This window comes from Lissotriton helveticus, chromosome 6 (genome assembly GCF_964261635.1).
Source record: "Lissotriton helveticus chromosome 6, aLisHel1.1, whole genome shotgun sequence".
In the NCBI taxonomy this organism is placed as follows: domain Eukaryota; kingdom Metazoa; phylum Chordata; class Amphibia; order Caudata; family Salamandridae; genus Lissotriton; species Lissotriton helveticus.
The window spans coordinates 804,283,968-804,294,002 of NC_136067.1; positions in this window are offsets into that span (position 1 = coordinate 804,283,968).

Sequence of the window (10,035 nt, forward strand, 5' to 3'; positions counted from 1 at the left end):
TGGGGATTCTAAAGGTACCCAGGGTTTGTGGATTCCCTTCAGAGGGGTCCCAGAAATTAAGCAAAATACAGTAACATTCAGTTTTTTTCAGAAAAATGGGCTACAAATGAAAGCCTCTGGGGTTTTCCCTGCAAAGGTTATCAAAAAAGGGTTTGTGGGACTGAAATCAGCATTTTCCCAGCCTTTAAGAAATGACAGTCTTTTGTCAGAGAACCAACATTTTTCACACAGATTTGGCATTTTTCTGGGACATAGCCTATTTTTGCTATTTTTAGTGCTTTCAAACACCTTCCAGTTAATGGTAGAAATGAGTTTGAAAGCAATAATGGATGCTGGAAAGCTATACATTTAAGACAAGTAGACAAAATTCTGAATTCAGAAAGGGGTCATTTGTCTAAATCCATGAAGGTTTCTTTACAAAAACTAACAGTTAAACATTGGAAAAAAAGAAAACTAGTTGAAAAAAATAGCCTTTTGTCTCAACGTTTTCAACTGTAACTTCTTGTAATTGTAACATCTCTTTGAAAGCAATACACCATTACATCTGTTGGACCTTCCTGGTTGTGGGTATATATAGGGCTTGTAGGTTCACTAAGAACCCGACAAACCCAGAGCCAAAAACTGAGCAGCAACTTGCAATGGTATTTTATTATGTACCGGGTACAGAGCAATTATTCTGGGAAAATGTATACATGGAAAAATGGGTATGAAAGACACCTATGTATTTCTGAATTGGGTACAAATTATAGAGTTAAGAAACAGTATATATTTGCACATTTTCAAAATTGGGAATACTCATACTAGCATGAGAATTATTGGTCATTTTTCAAAATGACTTTTTTTACACAATGTCTTTCATTTGGAAGGGAGAAATGCATGAAAACTCAATAGGTAATAACACTTGATTTACGAATCTGAATTACCCTAATTCTCGCGATAAAAATGGTACCTCACTTGTGTGGGTCGGCCTTGTGCCTGGGACAGGAAACGGCGCAAAATGCAAAGTGGTCACACCTCAATTTTGCAGTTAAAAATTTACCCTTTTTTGGCAAAGTGCCTAGCTGTAGTTTTTGCACCCTAGCTCTGCCGGCACCTAGGGAAACCTAGCAAACATATAAATTTTTGAAATGTAGACACCCTGGGGAATCCATGATGGGGTGACTTGACTGCCTCCCACCAGGTTCTGTTACCCAGAATCCCTTGCAAACCTAAAAAAGTGTACAAAAAACACATTTTTCCTATATTTATGTGGTGGAAAGTATTGGAATCTGCGTGGATTCACAAATTTCCACCCACCCCGCATTCCCCAAGGTCTTCCAAGAAAAATGGTACCCCACTTGTGTGGGTCAGCCTTGTGCCTGTGACTGGAAACGGCGCAAAACGTAACGTGGTCACACCTCACTTGCGCAGTGACAAATGACCCTCTTTTGGCAAAGTGTCTAGCTGTAGTTTTTAAACCCTAGCTCTGCCGGCACCTAGGGAAACCTAGGAAACGTATACATTTTTGAAAACTAGACAGCCAGGGGATCCAGGATGGGGTGACTGCCTCCCACCAGGTTCTGTTACCCATAATCCCTTGCAAACTTAAAAAATGGACCAAAAAACACATTTTCCACACATTTCTGTGGTGGAAAGTTCTGGAATCTGCATGGATCCACACATTTCCTTCCACCCTGCGTTTCCCAAAGTCTTCCGAGAAAAATGGTACCCCACTTGTGTGGGTATGCGTAGTGCCTGCAACAGGAAACGGTGCAAAACGCAATGTGGTCACACCCCAATTTCACGGTGAAAAATGTACCTCTTTTGGCAAAGAGACTAGCTGTTGTTTTTGCACCCTAGCTCTGCCGGCACCTAGGGAAACATAGTAATCCTATACATTTTTTAAAAGTAGACACCCTGGGGAATCAATGATGGGGTGACTTGACTGCCTCCCTCCAGGTTCTGTTACCCAGAGTCCCTTGCAAACCTAAAAAAGTGTACAAAAAACACATTTTTCCTATATTTATGTGGTGTAAAGTTCTAGAATCTGCGTAGATCCACAAATTTCCACAAACCTTGCATTCCCCAAAGTCTTCCGAGAAAAATGGTACCTCACTTGTGTGGGTCAGCCTTGTGCCTGTGACAGGAAACGGCGCAAAATGCAACGTGGTCACACCTCAATTTTGCAGTTAAAAATTGACCTTTTTTAGGCACAGTGCCTAGCTGTAGGTTTTGCACCCTAGCTCTGCCGGCACGTAGGAAAACCTTGCGAACCTATACATATTTGAAAACTAGACGCCCAGGGAAATGCAGGATGGAGTGACTTGACTGCCTCCCAGCAGGTTCTGTTACCCATAATCCCTTGCAAGCCTAAAAAATTGACACAAAAAACACATTTTCTCCACATTTCTGTGGTGGAAAGTTCTGGAATCTGCGTGGATCCACACATTTCCTTCTAGCAATCTAGCAAACCTATATATTTCTGGAAACTAGATACCCGGGGGCTTTCAAGGGGGTATGGCTTGCGTGGAACCCCAAAAGTTTCCTTACCCAGAATCCCCTGCAAACCTCAATATCAGCTGAAAAAAACTTTTTTTTCACAGATTTGTGTGTGGGAAAGCGTGGCATCATAGGGCTCACACAAATTTCCGACCACCCAGCATTTCCCCAGGTCTCCCAATAAAAATGGTGCCTCACTTGTGTGGGAGGCCCAAATAGCTGCGACAGGCAAAGACCCAAAACGTAGTGTGGCGACTTCAAAGTGATGCCACGCTTTACCACACAAAAGTGTGAAAAAAAACAAATTTTTTCACCAAAATTAAGGTTTGCAGGGGATTCTGGGTAAGGAAACGTTGGGGGATCCATGCAAGCCATACCTCCTTGGAAGCCCCGAGTGTCTACTTTATAGAAATGTGTGGGTTTGGTAGGTTCCCCTAGATGGCAGTCGAGCACGGGGCCAAAAACCCAGGTGACCCCCCTTGCAAAAGCAGGTGTTTTTGACATAGGTAATTTTGAAGTCGCCACACTACATTTTGGGCCTTTGCCTGTCGCGGCTACTTGGGCCTCCCACACAAGTGAGGCACCATTTTTATTGGGAGACCTGGAGGAACACTGGGTGGTAGGAAATTTGTGTGAGCCCAGTGATGCCACGCTTTACCAAACAAAAATGTGCGGAAAAACCTGATTTTTTTCAGCTGAAATTGAGGTTTGCAGGGGATTCTGGGTAAGGAAACTTTGGGGCATCCATGCAAGCCAAACCTCCTTGGTAGCCCCGGGTGTCTAATTTACAGAAATGTGTGGTTTTGGTAGGTTCCCCTAGATGGCAGTCGAGCACGGGGCCAAAAACCCAGGTGACCTCCCTTGCAAAATAAAAATGTTTTCACTTAATTATGTGTTCAGTTCTACAGTGTGAGATTTTTGGGACAATATTTCATGAAAATTGTGACAGTCATTTTTAAGTTTGCAGAACATTGTGGATAAAAAATTAACTTGGAAATCACAAGAGAGACATCACCATATACTCCATGGTTTAACAATAATATCTACATTTAGTAGGTTATTCTTAGCTGGAATGTACACCTTAACAGAGACACTCAAAAGTCAAATATTCCAGCACAGCTATCTATTCCTCAAACACACACACATACTGGTTGGATTTGGCACGAGGGCGAGTGATGGTTCAGTACATTAAATTTATTTAACAAGACATTTCACTCAAATGAAATGCTCTGTCAATAATTAAATGCATAAAAACCGAACCAGTGACTCGCAACCCGTGAGCTGTAAAGCCATGACAAGGAACCAACCATTTTACAGACCATTCACGCACCTTTCATACCTGATACACACAAGACCATTCACACAATCCGGGAGCAAAAACAACACATCACAACATTCACAAAAAAGAACAAGGTACACCCTCCTTCAGAAAGAGAAAAAAGACAAATATTACTGCACAGCCATCTGATCCTCATTTTTGACCACATAAGGTATCCTCGCCAATTTTGCGTCCTTTTCTTCCAAAATCATGGGGATTCTAAAGGTACCCAGGGTTTGTGGATTCCCTTCAGAGGGGTCCCAGAAATTAAGCAAAATACAGTAACATTCCGTTTTTTTCAGAAAAATGGGAAAAATGGGCTACAAATGAAAGCCTCTGGGGGTTTCCCTGCAAAGGTTATCAAAAAAGGGTTTGTGGGACTGAAATCAGCATTTTCCCAGCCTTTAAGAAATGACAGTCTTTTGTCAGAGAACCAACATTTTTCACACAGATTTGGCATTTTTCTGGGACATAGCCTATTTTTGCTATTTTTAGTGCTTTCAAACGCCTTCCAGTTAATGGTAGAAATGAGTTTGAAAGCAATAATTGATGCTGGAAAGCTATACATTTGAGAAAAGTAGACAACATTCTGAATTCAGAAAGGGGTCATTTGTCTAAATCCATGAAGGTTTCTTTACAGAAACTAACAGTTAAACATTGGAAAAAAAGAAAATTAGTTGAAAAAAACAGCCTTTTGTCTCAACGTTTTCAACTGTAACTTCTTGTAATTGTAACATCTCTTTGAAAGCAATACACCGTTACATCTGTTGGACCTTCCTGGTTGTGGGGATATATAGGGCTTGTAGGTTCACTAAGAACCCGACAAACCCAGAGCCAAAAACTGAGCAGCAACTTGCAATGGTATTTTATTATGTACCGGGTACAGAGCAATTATTCTGGGAAAATGTATACATGGAAAAATGGGTATGAAAGACACCTATGTATTTCTGAATTGGGTACAAATTATAGAGTTAAGAAACAGTATATATTTGCACATTTTCAAAATTGGGAATACTCATACTAGCATGAGAATTATTGGTCATTTTTCAAAATGACTTTTTTTACACAATGTCTTTCATTTGGAAGGGAGAAATGCATGAAAACTCAATAGGTAATAACACTTGATTTACGAATCTGAATTACCCTAATTCTCGCGATAAAAATGGTACCTCACTTGTGTGGGTCGGCCTTGTGCCTGGGACAGGAAACGGCGCAAAATGCAAAGTGGTCACACCTCAATTTTGCAGTTAAAAATGTACCCTTTTTTGGCAAAGTGCCTAGCTGTAGATTTTGCACCCTAGCTCTGCCGGCACCTAGGGAAACCTAGCAAACATATACATTTTTGAAACGTAGACACCCTGGGGAATCCATGATGGGGTGACTTGACTGCCTCCCACCAGGTTCTGTTACCCAGAATCCCTTGCAAACCTAAAAAAGTGTACAAAAAACCACATTTTTCCTATATTTATGTGGTGGAAAGTATTGGAATCTGCGTGGATTCACAAATTTCCACCCACCCCGCATTCCCCAAAGTCTTCCAAGAAAAATGGTACCCCACTTGTGTGGGTCAGCCTTGTGCCTGTGACTGGAAACGGCGCAAAACGTAACGTGGTCACACCTCAATTGCGCAGTGACAAATGACCCTCTTTTGGCAAAGTGTCTAGCTGTAGTTTTTAAACCCTAGCTCTGCCGGCACCTAGGGAAACCTAGGAAACGTATACATTTTTGAAAACTAGACAGCCAGGGGAATCCAGTATGGGGTGACTGCCTCCCACCAGGTTCTGTTACCCATAATCCCTTGCAAACTTAAAAAATGGACCAAAAAACACATTTTCCACACATTTCTGTGGTGGAAAGTTCTGGAATCTGCATGGATCCACACATTTCCTTCCACCCTGCGTTTCCCAAAGTCTTCCGAGAAAAATGGTACCCCACTTGTGTGGGTATGCGTAATGCCTGCAACAGGAAACAGCACAAAACGCAACGTGGTCACACCTCAATTTCACAGTGAAAAATGTACCTTTTTTGGCAAAGAGACTAGCTGTAGTTTTTGCACCCTAGCTCTGCCGGCACCTAGGGAAAAATAGTAAACCTATACATTTTTAAAAAGTAGACACCCTGGGGAATCAATGATGGGGTGACTTGACTGCCTCCCTCCGGGTTCTGTTACCCAGAATCCCTTGCAAACCTAAAAAAGTGTACAAAAAAACAAATTTTTCCTATATTTATGTGGTGGAAAGTTCTGGAACCTGCGTGGATTCACTAATTTCCACCCAACCCGCATTCCCCAAAGTATTCCGAGAAATATGGTACCCCACTTGTGTGAGTCAGCCTAGTGCCTGCGACTGGAAACGGCGCAAAACGAACCGTGGTCACACCTCAATTGCGCAGTGACAAATGACCCTCTTTTGGCAAAGTGTCTAGCTGTAGTTTTTAAACCCTAGCTCTGCCGGCACCTAGGGAAACCTAGGAAACGTATACATTTTTGAAAACTAGACAGCCAGGGGAATCCAGGATGGGGTGACTGCCTCCCACCAGGTTCTGTTACCCATAATCCCTTGCAAACTTAAAAAATGGACCAAAAAAGACATTTTCCACACATTTCTGTGGTGGAAAATTCTGGAATCTGCATGGATCCACACATTTCCTTCCACCCTGCGTTTCCCAAAGTCTTCCGAGAAAAATGGTACCCCACTTGTGTGGGTATGCGTAGTGCCTGCAACAGGAAACGGTGCAAAACGCAATGTGGTCACACCCCAATTTCACAGTGAAAAATGTACCTCTTTTGGCAAAGAGACTAGCTGTTGTTTTTGCACCCTAGCTCTGCCGGCACCTAGGGAACATAGTAATCCTATACATTTTTAAAAAGTAGACACCCTGGGGAATCAATGATGGGGTGACTTGACTGCCTCCCTCCAGGTTCTGTTACCCAGAGTCCCTTGCAAACCTAAAAAAGTGTACAAAAAACACATTTTTCCTATATTTATGTGGTGTAAAGTTCTAGAATCTGCGTAGATCCACAAATTTCCACAAACCCCGCATTCCCCAAAGTCTTCCGAGAAAAATGGTACCTCACTTGTGTGGGTCAGCCTTGTGCCTGCGACAGGAAATGGCGCAAAATGCAACGTGGTCACACCTCAATTTTGCAGTTAAAAATTGACCCTTTTTAGGCACAGTGCCTAGCTGTAGTTTTTGCACCCTAGCTCTGCCGGCACCTAGGGAAACCTAGCAAACCTATACATTTGTGAAAAGTAGACACCCTGGGAAATCCATGATGGGGTGACTTGACTGCCTCCCACCAGGTTCTGTTACCCAGAATCCCTTGCAAACCTAAAAAAGTGTACAAAAAAACAATTTTTTTCTATATTTATGTGGCGGAAAGTTCTGGAATCTGCGTGGATCCACACATTTCCATGCACCCCGCATTCCCCCAAAGTCTTCCAAGAAAAATGGTACCCCACTTGTGTGGGTCGGCCTTGTGCCTGCGACTGGAAACGGCGCAAAACGTAACGTGGTCACACCTCAACTGCGCAGTGACAAATGACCCTCTTTTGGCAAAGTGTCTAGCTGTAGTTTTTGAACCCTAGCTCTGCCAGCACCTAGGGAAACCTAGGAAAAGTATACATTTTTGAAAACTATATGGCCAGGGGAATCCAGGATGAGGTAACTGCCTCCCACCAGGTTCTGTTACCCATAATCCCTTGCAAACATAAAAAATGGACCAAAAAACACATTTCCCCCACATTTCTGTGGTGGAAAGTTCTGGAATCTGCATGGATCCACACATTTCCTTCCACCCTGCGTTTCCCAAAGTCTTCCAAAAAAAATGGTACCCCACTTATGTGGGTATGCGTAGTGCCTGCGACAGGAAACGGCGCAAATCGCAACGTGGTCACACCTCAATTTCGGCAGTTAAAAATGTACCTTTTTTGGCATAGTGACTAGCTGTAGTTTTTGAACCCTCGCTCTGCTGGCACCTAGGGAAACCTGCAGGGAAATCCAGGATGGGGTGACTTGACTGCCTCCTACCAGGTTCTGTTACCCAGAATCCCTTGCAAACTTAAGAGATTTTCAAAAAAAACAAATTTTCTCCACATTTCTGTGGTGGAAAGTTCTGGAATCTGCGTGGATCCACAAATTTCCTTCCACCCTTCGTTCCCCGAAGTCTTCTGAGAAAAATGGTACCCCACTTGTGTGGGTCGGCCTAGTGCCTGCGACAGGAAACGGTGCAAAACACAACGTGATCACACCTCAAGTTTGCAGTGAAAAATGACCCTTTTTTGGCAAAGTGACTAGCTGTAGTTTTTTAACCCTAGCTCAGCAGGCATCAAGGGCAACCTAGCAAACCTATGCATTTTTGAAAACTAGACACCCAGGGGAATCCAGTATGGGGTGACTTGACTGCCTCCCACTAGGTTCTGTTACCCAGAATTCCTTGCAAACCTAAAAAATGGACACAAAAACAAATTTTCTCCACATTTCTGTGGTGGAAAGTTCTGGCATCTGCGTGGATCCACATATTTCCTTCCACCCTGCATTCCCCAAAGTCTTCAGTGAAAAATGGTGCCCCACTTGTGTGGGTCGGCCTAGTGCCTGCAACAGGAAACGGCGCAAAACACAACATGGTCACACCTCAATTTCGCAGTGAAAAGTGACCATGTTTTGGCAAAGTGACTAGCTGTAGTGTTTGAACCCTAGCTCTGCCGGCACCTAGAGAAACCTAGCAAACCTATACATATTTGAAAACTAGACGCCCAGGGAAATGCAGGATGGGGTGACTTGACTGCCTCCCACCAGGTTCTGTTACCCAGAATTCCTTGCAAACCTAAAAAATGGACACAAAAAACACATTTTCTCCACATTTCTGTGGTGGAAAGTTCTGGAATCTGCGTGGATCCACATATTTCCTTCCACCTTGCGTTCCCCAAAGTCTTCCGAGAAAAATGGTGCCCAACTTGTGTGGGTCGGCCTAGTGCCTGCAACAGGAAACGGCGCAAAACACAACATGGTCACACCTCAATTTTGCAGTGAAAAATGACCATGTTTTGGCAAAGTGACTAGCTGTAGTTTTTGAACCCTAGCTCTGCCGGCACCTAGGGAAACCTTGCGAACCTATACATATTTGAAAACTAGATGCCCAGGGAAATGCAGGATGGAGTGACTTGACTGCCTCACAGCAGGTTCTGTTACCCATAATCCCTTGCAAACCTAAAAAATGTACACAAAAAAACACATTTTCTCCACATTTCTGTGGTGGAAAGTTCTGGAATCTGCGTGGATCCACACATTTCCTTCTAGCAATCTAGCAAACCTATATATTTCTGGAAACTAGATACCCGGGGGCTTTCAAGGGGGTATGGCTTGCGTGGAACCCCAAAAGTTTCCTTACCCAGAATCCCCTGCAAACCTCAATATCAGCTGAAAAAAACAGTTTTTTCACAGATTTGTGTGTGGGAAAGCGTGGCATCATAGGGCTCTCACAAATTTCCTACCACCCAGCATTTCCCCAGGTCTCCCAATAAAAATGGTGCCTCACTTGTGTGGGAGGCCCAAATAGCTGCGACAGGCAAAGGCCCAAAACGTAGTGTGGCGACTTCAAAGTGATGCCACGCTTTACAACACAAAAGTGTGAAAAAAAACACATTTTTTCACCAAAAATAAGGTTTGCAGGGGATTCTGGGTAAGGACACGTTGGGGGATCCATGCAAGCCATACCTCCTTGGAAGCCCCGAGTGTCTACTTTATAGAAATGTGTGGGTTTGGTAGGTTCCCCTAGATGGCAGTCGAGCACGGGGCCAAAAACCCAGGTGACCCCCCTTGCAAAAGCAGGTGTTTTTGACATAGGTAATTTTGAAGTCGCCACACTACGTTTTGGGCCTTTGCCTGTCGCGGCTACTTGGGCCTCCCACACAAGTGAGGCACCATTTTTATTGGGAGACCTGGAGGAACACTGGGTGGTAGGAAATTTGTGTGAGCCCAGTGATGCCACGCTTTACCAAACAAAAATGTGCGAAAAAAACTGATTTTTTCAGCTGAAATTGAGGTTTGCAGGGGATTCTGGGTAAGGAAACTTTGGGGGATCCATGCAAGCCAAACCTCCTTGGTAGCCCCCGGGTGTCTAATTTACATAAATGTGTGGTTTTGGTAGGTTCCCCTAGATGGCAGTCGAGCACGGGGCCAAAAACCCAGGTGACCTCCCTTGCAAAATAAAAATGTTTTCACTTAATTATGTGTTCAGT